The following is an 8,847-nucleotide window of genomic DNA, read 5'->3' as shown; positions in this document are numbered from 1 at the left end:
TTTTGTAAAATATCAAAATTTAGAAAGGAGTTCCACACAAGCATTCAAAATGGAAAAAAAGCTAACTGTTAGCTAAAATGACTTCAAACTGAATGTTGTACAGACAAATATTAAGTATTTCTTGCTAGTTTTATTCAATTCAATGTTATTTATAAAGCCCAATATTACAACAGAGTTGTCTCAACAGGTTTTATACTAGTAATTGTCCAAAAACATAAAATCAATCATAAAATATGAACAATAGCCGATTGCTAAGCTAAGCTAAACAAACTAGACTAAACTAGACCCTCCTTCTCAGTGAGAAAAAAACTCCCCCCCAAGAAAAAAAGATTCTAGGAGAAAAATGAAGAAACCTCAGGAATGTCGATATGAAGGGGAGACCGTCAACCAGAACGAACAGGTGATTTACCAAATCTGTTAAAGATGAGCCAGAGGCGAGGTCCACTGCCAAGGACAGGAGCACAGATGCATCTTTCGAACTCGCCATGGAGGATGCGGACACTGAAAGATCGAGTTTTTTTATGTTGAAGAGTTGAATCAAAGCATTGTTGCACGTCTCTGTGTCTGGGTTCAGAGAAGCCGCTGCAACAGAGACGTGCCACCAGGGGAAGGCAGTATGGCAAACCAAAAGGGTTAAAATTCACTTGGAAAAGCAAGAATAGCTGTGCCTCACCTGCACATAACCTACAAATAATAACTATTATTTGAAATATTTAAATAGTCAAAAAAGTCAGTTTCAATGCTACAATTAAGTTTAATTTAAACTTTTTTATTTAGGATTTATTTTGGACATGGGGTTGTGGGGGAGGGGAGAATGTATATTCAGAATTATTTTCTCTCAGTTTTTGTAGTCTCCTGACATGTAAATATAATCAGAAACTACATGTTTTTACATTTTTACTTATGCTCAAATGAAAGATGGGTGTATACTTATGCTTTGAAGTATTTTATATCTTTTCTTCAAATATATTTTTTAAAGCTTTTAAAAAATATAACTGTAGGCTTTTATCTTCTTGTTTTTTCTTAATGTCTTTTTTTTTTTTTTTACTGATCCGTACTGATGTTTGATCCTAATCATTTCATTTTTATCCTAAAATTAACTGTATTTTACGTATTTCCCGTCCAAGCTCAATGGAATTTTCGTCTGATGGTGAGTTTGAAATGAATTCAGTTTTTAAATGCTTATCAAAAATTTTTGATTCTTGACAATTATTTATTGGTTCAATCTACTAGTGCGTCAATGAAGGATTTATAATAAAAAAAAATATAAATGCTGAAGGGGCCCCCGATTTATTTTTCGCCTGGGGCCCTCAAACTGCTAAGTCCGCCACTGGCTGTAATTGAGTGACACTTAAATTAAAAGTTAATTGCAGTGCTAGATCATAAACGCACATAGCTATATGGTTATACATTTTTAACTTCATTAAAAAGAGTTTAAAATCAAGTAAATATTTAAAATTCTTTGTTTTTGTGTGTCTACAAAATATATTTGTATTTTCACTTTAGTCAATTGGATTCTGAGAAGCGGAAGCTGCTGACAAAGCAAGAAAGAAAAGAAACAGGTGAAAATCAAGTGGATCAGCTGCAAAGGGAAAAAGCAAAGCCGCTGTAGCTTCATGAATAAGTATTAGACTCTGATATTGGAGTTTTCTTTTAAAAAGCAGAACAAAAGTACGCTCACTAACAGTGGAATAGTTTGCTGTCAAACGTCTCTACAGTTACTTTGAGAAAATGATATTTTTCAGCTCCACTGCATTTGCAGGAATTGTGCCCAGAACTGCAGCCTGACTCCTCAGGACCCCTGCAGTGAGGAAGGAACTCCCGGCTGGAGGAGACATAAAAAGTAAGTTAGTTACGGGTCAAAAAAGTTTTTTTTCCGTTTTTCCCAGAGCTTCCCGCAGGGTAGATCTAAGGCTGAAGTGAGGTTGTATATTAAGAGAAAAACAAGCTAAATATCAATGTTTTAATTTTAAAATCAAAGTTTCCTTTCCATACATGCAGTAAAACCTGATTTCTTAAATATAATAATAATTTTACCTGGTTTCCAGACACCTTTTTCCTTAAAGGGCAACACTGAATTTACAAAGAACTACTTTCCGCTTATGATTCATAACACATCCACTTGATCTGATTTTATATTGTTCTTTCCTTAGGTCTGTAGTATGAAACCACTATTATGGAATACCAAAGGCCTCGGGTCCAAAGTGAAAAGTCCCATTAATAAAGAAGAGATTACTTTCACTTGCTGTCAAGGCCCCGCGCTGCAAAAGGATTGATGCTCTCACATTAAATCAGCCCCTTGAAAGGTCCTTCTAAAACTGCACGAGTGCCAACTGTATAGGTGCTTTTTTTCTCTATTATGTTTCATTTTCAGGGCTTGTTCTGCGTTATTATTAAGGTATTGATATTGGGATTTGTTTTGTGTGTTGGCTTGGTCATTTAAAAAAAAAAGCGCGTTTGTAATTTTTTTTTCTAAGTATGTTTTGTGCATTTTTTCCTTGTTCTCCCTCCATTTTCCTCCTCGCAGCCACAGGGTTTGTTGTTCACTTTCTGTTGTCTGCACCATCATTCAACATGCAGGGCTTTCTTCTGACAGGCACTGAAGCAAGGAAATGAGAAATGACTTACACAGTTTAGCTCCTCTTCATTTTCACTTGCCTTATTATTATCAAACACACACACATGCGCACGCACACACGCACGCCGAACATCCTTTCACAGATGATTAGTGAAGTCTCCTCAACTAAAAGACACCTAAATCTGTAGAGTGGTGAGAGGTTTTTTGTCAATGTCTAACCCCCGTGGCGTACAGTACACCAGCCAGACTTTGACACTGCAGAGACCGATTGTCTTCTTGCACCTCTAATTAGCTGACACTCATACATGATTTAAATCCAAATGGAGAAAATAAATGGAAATTTAATTTCATGTAGTATGCTAGGTTGCCTTGACGGGTACGGTTACCTAATGCATGACAGATGCTGGATGAAACATGGTTTCATCAGGAGAAAATAAGTTCTCTATCAGAGTGTACGAGCTGAAAATAGACTCTGAGATATAACTAACTGATCTAGATGCCCTTTGCTAGATGATGGTAATGATCCGCTCTTCACAGTTAGCTACTGCAACGCTAGTACACCTCAACCTCACTTCACTGCAGACTACGATCTTCTTATACCTAACAGAAGTGTCAAACTCAATCGCACAGGGGGCCAAAATCCAAAACACACCTTAGATCGCGGGCTGAACAGGATAAACATTTATTGAACACTCTAAAACGACATTTTTAAATCTTTAAAACCATAACATTTTAACTTAATTATAAAGATATATCGCATTACCTGCAATAATGCTAGTGTGAATGCTGTAAGCTGAATTTGGCCACTGAAGATGATAGTGCTGCTAGCTGAAAAGGCTAAAATTGATAGCTAATAACGTTGAATCTGATAGCTAAAAGTGCTGACGCTGATAGCTTAAAATGCTAAAGTTAATAGCTGTAAACACTGAAGCCAGCTAAAATATTAGCTAAATCCCAAATTAGCCTAAAAGAAAAAACAAAAAAAACTTAGGTTAGTCAGTTAGCATGTAGAAGAAAAATAACTAAACTTCAAAATATTATGAAAAAAGCCTAAATTAGCCAAAACACCTAGTGTGTAAATATTAGCCTAACTTTAAAACAGCCTAAAAATGTAAAAATAAAAGCCTAAATAAGCCAAAACAGCTAGCTAGTATGTAGCTGATATATCAGCCAAACTCCAAAACAGCGCATATTAGCCAAAATAGCTTGCATGTACATTAAATATTAGCTAAACTCAAAAATAGCCTAAAAAATCCTAGTAAAATCGAAAATAGTCCAAAAAGTTCACAAAATGCAAATTTTTAAAACTGTAACTTTTAACTTAATTTAATTACTTTAAGTAGGAGTACCATTTTGAGTCCATTGATGGCAAAAACCCAGGTTTTCAACGTCTTGATGTATATTGGCTGTGCTTTGAGACCAACATTTATCACAAGAGAAATGACGAAAACTATAGTTGCTAAATTTTTTTGCTAGTCCCTGTTTTTCAAAAAGTTGTCTCTAGTAGGTCTAAGGATCGATTAGAATTTCCAGAAACGATTCACTTCAATTCACAAGAGCCGATTAAATCGATTTCAATTTTTTTCTATTCTTTTTGTTCTTCAATTCAATTAAATTTTGAGTTTACACATTTGTTTAGAAATACATATATATATATATATATATATATATATATATATATATATATATATATATACACAGTGTTCTTCTATTCCTGGAGGGCTTTTTAATTTAGCCACTAGGGGGCGATTGCACAATAGCATTACATCTTATTCCAGAAAAAGAAGAAAGTATGAGCAAAAACTTGTATTTTAGACCACAAATTGTTATTTAAAAAATATTTCCTCAGAAGAGTTTTGAAAAGTCATGCCTGTGAATTTATAAAGATGCTCATTTAGCCAACAATGTATGTTTAGGTTGATTGAGTTTTAGCATTAGCCGTCCTATGGGAAATCCCATTAAACATTAGCATCAAGCTATCGGACTTTAGCTTTTAGTGCTAAATCGATTTTTATATTTTTTATGAACCAATTATTGATCTATTAAACTTAAATCGATTCAAATTGATTCATTGGTTTTATTAACCCAGCACTAGTCACCAGAGGAGTCAGAAAGTCATGAAATATGACAACGAACAATGAGGTTTGGTTACTGAGTCTCCAAACCTGTTCAATCAGCCGTTCAATTTCCAAAATCCCTACACAGCTGATACTTGAGTGTTTTTCAGTTTTTTTCCTGTGTATATATTTGATTGTGTCCTTGTATTTGAGTCATCACAGCTCTGATGCCAAAGACACTCATGTTCATCTGTAAGACAATCGTAGCGCTTAACACCTTAAGAATGAGGTGAAGATTTCTGAAAATTAAGTTGGTTATCACATTCCCTTAAATGTGGTTCATAATTAAAAATACCAGCTCTGCAAAAAGTTATTATTAATTCAAGGTCTGCATAACATGACATATAAATAGCAATTCTGGTTGCAGGAATAAAGCATAATTGTAATAAACAGGTTTTTATTGCTTATTTTTGACTGAAAGACATTAGAAAAAATACAATTATAACTTATTTTAAAGTGTAGAACTGCTGCAATGAGGCGTTTTAGTTTTTTTAAAGGTCTCGCTGGTGTGCATGCATTTTAGCTGTCTCGGTAATTAGTGGCAGTCAGCCACCAGTTGCTTTTTGCATTTCGGATGTCTGCACGCCCCCATTGTGTATGCACATATTGTGAGGAGCTGCTCCCGGAGTCAGAAAAAAAGCCATCGATGCAGTCCTCAGAAGTAGCACATCATTAATAACGGAGGGACCTTTGAAGATCCTGCCTAAATGTCTAATTAGGTTTGGTAACCTTTAGGAAACTCAAGTGGGTGAATACTAAACAGGCCTGGAGATCTTGTACTGCATGGCAAACTAAGCACTCAACATGTGGGAGAGAGCGCTGACATTGAGGAGGTTTGTTCCCCTGACTGAAAGGGCATGCAATTTAAGCCACATTACAAGCTCGTCTGAGCTCATTGGGCAATTTTGGACCAATTTATTGCAGTTAACCATCTCGTGAGCACGCGTTATCAAGGAAGTGAAACAAAAATATGCCACTTTTTTATGGTTTCTGTTCCCTTAAAGCTGATTGTTTAGCATGACTGTGACAAGCCTTTGTGGCATTTAACGCTTCCTTAATTGAGCATTTGAGCAACCGGTCGTGTTCTCACCAGTCCGATGTTAGAATGATGTGACCTAGAAAATTTATGCTGATATTTTCCTCTCCTTTGCTGCAACCCTTACCTGCTGCCGCTGTGCGTTTTACTGCATTTGACCTTTTTCTAAGTCGTCACACCAGAATATTTTTCCTCCAGTCAGTTGAGTTCGGATACACTGACCAGAAAACGTTTTTGGGAACTTTTTGATTACACTTTCTTGTGGCGAAATTGGAAATGCTTCATCTCAACTTTTAAATATGTTATCCAAAAAAAAAAAGACATCATACAACATTTATTTAAGTGTAAAAATGTTTATGTCTGTCTGAGCAAAGTGGATTAAGTGAGTAGTGAGGAGTTTTACAGCCTTAAAACATCTATAATCCGAATTTGTGGATTGTACCTTTTCTTATAATTGCATTAAGCGTTTTATTCCATTTAGGGAGGTAGCTTACATTGTAGTATCTAGTCTTGTTTTGCTTAAATAAATGAGTTAAACTTTACATTTTTCTCAACATTTTGGTCCTTTCACCATAAAAAAAGTGTTATCTTATTTTTAAAATAATCTACAATATTGCAGATTGCTCAGAAATGTTGCTGAATTTAATTTATAACACATATTTATTAGCCAAAAGATTTTATGGTTGCTACGGGCATATTATCCCTTTAACTAAAGCCACAGTTTTCCAGCAAAACCTTCTTAAGCTATGTTCACTCATTTGTGATTCGTCAGGCTGGAGCGTCCAGTTTTAGAGTTATGTGAAATTACAGATGTGGTGAAAGGTCTAGCAGTGCATTTTGGGAAGTGCGGCAAGACAACAAGGCAAAAATTATGACACAACATGATTTTTAGAGTTTAAATGTTTTAAGTTTGGTAAAGCTTTGTGTTACATCGATTCAACCAATCAAAAATTCAGATTTTTGATTGGTTGAAGCTAATTGTTGCTGAACATTATGATATTTTTCTTATTTGTATTGAGATTAATAGAAAGCCCTTTTATTCATTTTTTACATTTTTTTCCCTCCTTAGACCAATGCGGGGCAGCAAGTCATTTGACTGGGTCACAGAGAGGCAGAAGTACCGCTGAAAGCGTCCATCATTTAGACACTTGACGCTTCAGACTGGTGTGGGAGGAGCTACCACCAAATTTTTTTAGCCTGATCGCTACATGGAGTGGAGTATATGTGTATCCCATTTACAATGCGTTGAAGCCGAAGATGATGTTTCGAGATCAGATTTATTTATTTTAAAAAGCTCGACAAAAGCGTTGGTAACCACGTCTCCATGTCTGGATTTTTGCAACATACTGGCGACCTGTCCAGGGTGTACTCTGCCTTTACCCACCAGCCGGGACGGCTTTGGCAACCCCGTATCCCCAAAAGGGATTCAGTGGGTTAAGAAAATGAATGGATGGAAGTTTAGGACAAGAACAGCTGACTCGATCCTCCATGTTGGATATGTACTACACCAGGGGTGTCAAACTCAATCGCACAGGGGGCCAAAATCCAAAACACACTTTAAGTCGTGGGACAAACAGGACAAACATTTATTGAACACTTTAAAACTACATTTTTAAAACTTTAAAACCATAATGTTTTAATAAAATTATGAAGTAGATACATAGCTTTACCTGTGATGATGCTATTGTGAATACTATAAGCTGAATTTGCCCGCTGAAGATGCTAGTGCTGATAGCTGAAGATGCTAAACTTGATAGCTAAAAATGCTGAAGCTAATAGCCAGCTAAAATATTAACTAAATGCTAAATTAGCCTGGAAAACTAAAACAAAAAACCTAGCCAAAACAGCTAGCATGTGGCTGAAGAAATAGCTAAACGTCAAAATAGACTAAAAAACTGTAAAAAGCCTAAATTAGCTAAAACAGCTAGCATGTAGCTGAAATTTTAGCTAAACTCCAAAAAAGCCAAAAAATCTCAGTAAATGCCAAAAAAGTCCAAAAAGCTAGCAGAATGCCAATTTTTAAAACTTTAAAACAGGAACCTTTTAACATAATTCTGAATTACAAAACAGCAGGAATATTATTTAAGAATAAATAAACTTAAACCTTAAATAACTTTCAATATTTTACTCTCCATAAAGTCATATTTTGTCAGAATTATACAAAATAGAAATGCGCTCAAGAAAACATCTGGCCATTAACAACAATAAAATAAATTGATCTGGAGGGCCGGATAGAATTACCCAGAGGGCCGAATCCGGCCCCCGGGCCTTGACTTTGACACTTGTGATCTACACCCACTGATTGAGCCAAGACCTGATCGACTCCCAATTTACGCCACATGACCTCAGATCGCGTCTGTACATCAAGTGTACATCGAAACTGGATGCCTTTGACGCACGAATCGCGTCCGGTGTGAACGCAGCTTCACAAAAGATGTTCAAGATGGAAGATAATAAAGATTATAAAGATCCTAGCAGTTACAACAGTGTTGTTCTGTCGTTCTGAAAACAGCAGGGCTGGTTTACACAACATTGTCCTTGTCATTGACTAATAGCATACATAGTGTATTAAGAGATGACAGCAGAATAAAAATACTGCCATGTGTTGTTTTAATGCAGCCGGTCTCCGGCTGGCAGAGTGCTGCAGGCATTCAGCAGCACAATGAAACATTTTTCACTCCAGCTTTTTCTATTTTGTCATTGCTTCCCTAATTGTTTGAATGCACCAAACAATTTGATTTATCACCGCTCAATGTAATTATTGGGATTCAGATTGCAATTTTTATGGTTAAGATATACAGAGAAAGTAGCGTAAATTGACAGCACTTCCTTTGCTCAAGATGAAAGTAAAATATTCTGACATCATTAAGATCGATCTTAAAAACAGGCCACATGAAGAGAACTAAAAATAAATGTGCTGCAGTTGAATAGTATCCTTAAATGTACTGTGTTCCTCTACAAATGAAGAATTACTGTGGATAGAAGTCAAGCGAAAACACAATTTTTTTGTTCTCTAACCTTTCCCTAAAAATAATTATTAACCGTCCTGGTGGAGATACCTCCAGCTCCCTGCTAGAACGTGATATCAGCTCCACAACACACACCACTAAAATATA

The sequence above is a fragment of the Oryzias melastigma genome, linkage group LG20 (assembly GCF_002922805.2).
Source record: "Oryzias melastigma strain HK-1 linkage group LG20, ASM292280v2, whole genome shotgun sequence".
Classification (NCBI taxonomy): domain Eukaryota; kingdom Metazoa; phylum Chordata; class Actinopteri; order Beloniformes; family Adrianichthyidae; genus Oryzias; species Oryzias melastigma.
Note: the sequence above shows the minus strand (reverse complement) of the source record.